The 2,443-nt window shown below is 44.6% G+C and overlaps 1 non-coding gene across 1 annotated transcript; it reads right to left on the reverse strand.

Moving 5' to 3' along the window:
• Window positions 1-930: 930 nt before the first annotated feature.
• On the reverse strand, window positions 931-1,003 carry Trnak-cuu. Its single transcript has one exon. It is a non-coding gene; the product is annotated as a tRNA-Lys (tRNA).
• Window positions 1,004-2,443: the final 1,440 nt, after the last annotated feature.

Here is a 2,443-nt window from a genome sequence, read left to right on the forward strand (position 1 = left end):
CCCATGGATGTTACATAACATCAGATTATTTAAACTACACCACCAAACAACATTTGGGCCATTCCACCCTATTTGGGTGAGTGTGGGAGCAGAAGATTTTCTCTTTGAGGCACATGGCAGAACTGACCTGAGGAATTCTAATGAAGGAAAACACCGAGGCCTTTCTGGTAGTCTTAGGCTATCCATATTAAGACAGTCCATTGGAGATGAAGAAATGAGAGGGAGGTCCTGGGATGATCAAGGCTGAATGATTTGAGTGCTACTGGTCCAAGTGTGGAGAAGCACTGACTGGAATACCCAAGCCCCAGTTGATACAACTATAACGCAACCCCGACATCTAAAGCTCAGCTAGTATCATAGAAGAAGGGGCAGAAATATTTTAAGAGCCGGTGGTACTCTGAATGTAATCGGTCCCTATAATCTCATAGGGAATGGCACTGTAGGATGTGTGGCTTTGTTGGAGTGGGTTTGTTGGAGGAAGTGTGTCACCATGGGGGTGGGCTTTCAGGTTTCCTGTGCTCTGAATATTGTGCAGTGATGGGGGTTGTCCTTTGTATGCTCTGAATATATGTTTCTCTCATTGGTTGATGAATGAAGCTGTTTTGGCCAATGTACAGGCAGGATGTAGCCAGGCAGGAAATATAGGTGGGGCTACCAGACTAGGAAAAGGCTGGGAAGAGGAATGCAGAGAGTCACCAGGGAGACGCCATGTAGCCACCAAAGGAGTATCATGTCGGAGCATTACGGGTAAGCCACTGCCTTTTGGAAATACATAGATTAATAGAAATGGGTTAATATTTAAGAGAGAGCTAGCTAACAGAAGCCCGAGTCATTGGCCAAACAGTTTATAATTAATAGAAGCCTCTGTGTATTTATTTGAAACTAAACGGCTGTGGGACCTGTCTGGAAAGAAACTCCATCTTCAAATGGTGCCCAACATGGGGCATGAACCCATGACCCTGAGATTAAGAGTCTCATGTTCTACTGACTGAGCTAGCCAGGCTGGAGCCGTGAGCTGCAGGCTGAAGCTGTGAGCTGGATTTGATGTGCCAGATCTATGAAATCTCGAGGTCTGGGAGTGCATCCCTTAGTCTAAATAAAAGCTGGGTCAAACCACCTAATTCAAAGAAAAAGGTTCTAGGTATTGTGTAATGCACTGGCACTGAGTGGAGGGGAGTAGCAGGGAGTCCGACTTGGCCCACTTGACTTGAGCGAGCCCATGGCAGCTGGCAGCTTTCTCAGGGCTGGATTGGGACCTTCATGGGGAGATTTGTCCTTGTCCTGCCATAAATGTTCACAGAATACAAAAGGACATCCCCATCAGCCCAGTGTGCCAGTCGATTTCCTGTTCTTCAAACCAAGATGTAGCCAGCACCACATCTCCCTGCATGTCACCATGGGTCCCATCATGATGATAATGAACTGAACCTCTGAAATTCTAAGCGAGCCACCACAATTAAATGTTTTCTTTTTAAGAGTTGCTGTGGTCATGGTGTCTCTTCACAGCAATAAAAATCCTAACTAAGACAGAAGTTTGTGTCAGGGACGGGGCATTGCTGTGATAGGCCTGACCATGCATTTGTTTGAAGGAATATGGACCTTAGGATAGTGGATTAGAAAAGCAGTTGAACTCTTTAAGTTCTGCTTAATGGGCCATACTAGTAGGAGCGTGGAAGACAGTGGTGTTGAATGTGATCTGATGAACTGTGGGGAGGCTCACTCAAGAGGTTTCCGAGGAGAAGAATTTTAGTACGCTGCCTAGAGATCGTTCTTAATGACATTTTGGCGGAGAAAGTGTGTGGTGATATATTTTTTATGATTTATTAAAGCCACTAGAGATCAAAATAGTAAAGTAGTTATACCAGTTAGCCACAGAAGCCAGGTAGTGGTGACACACACCTTTAATCCCAGGACTCAGGAGATAAAGACAGATGGATCTCTTTAGACTTCAAGACCACCCAAGGTGACATGAAATTGAATAAGTCTAAAAGAGTAACAGATATCATACCTTTAATCCCAGGACTTGTGAGGGGTATTTAAGACAGGTACAGGGTCTCAGAGCTGGCATTCATTCTCCAGCCACAATGAGAATAGGAAAGCATTCATTCTCTAGCCATGCTGAGGAGAGGCAGCAGTCTGAGACTTGGTGAGATTGTAGAGACAGGATCAATCTTTTCAGCCTGAGGTAGAGGTAAGAGCTAGTGGCTTGGCTGACTTGCTTTTCTGAGGCTTGAACCCCAATACCAGTCTCTGGGTTTTTTATTTATCATGTTACAAAAGTGGCTGCCTTTTGCCCTTGTCCAAAGAGTCTGCCTGAGGCTAAAGTGAAGAGTTTTGGATGAATTCCATTGGTAGAAGAAATCTCAAAACAGCCTAGTATAGACTCTGCCATGTGGTTTTAGTGATAACCCTAATGAATATTTATAATGAAAAGGAGCAAACC

This window comes from Mesocricetus auratus, unplaced genomic scaffold (assembly GCF_017639785.1).
Source record: "Mesocricetus auratus isolate SY011 unplaced genomic scaffold, BCM_Maur_2.0 Super-Scaffold_15014, whole genome shotgun sequence".
NCBI lineage: Eukaryota > Metazoa > Chordata > Mammalia > Rodentia > Cricetidae > Mesocricetus > Mesocricetus auratus.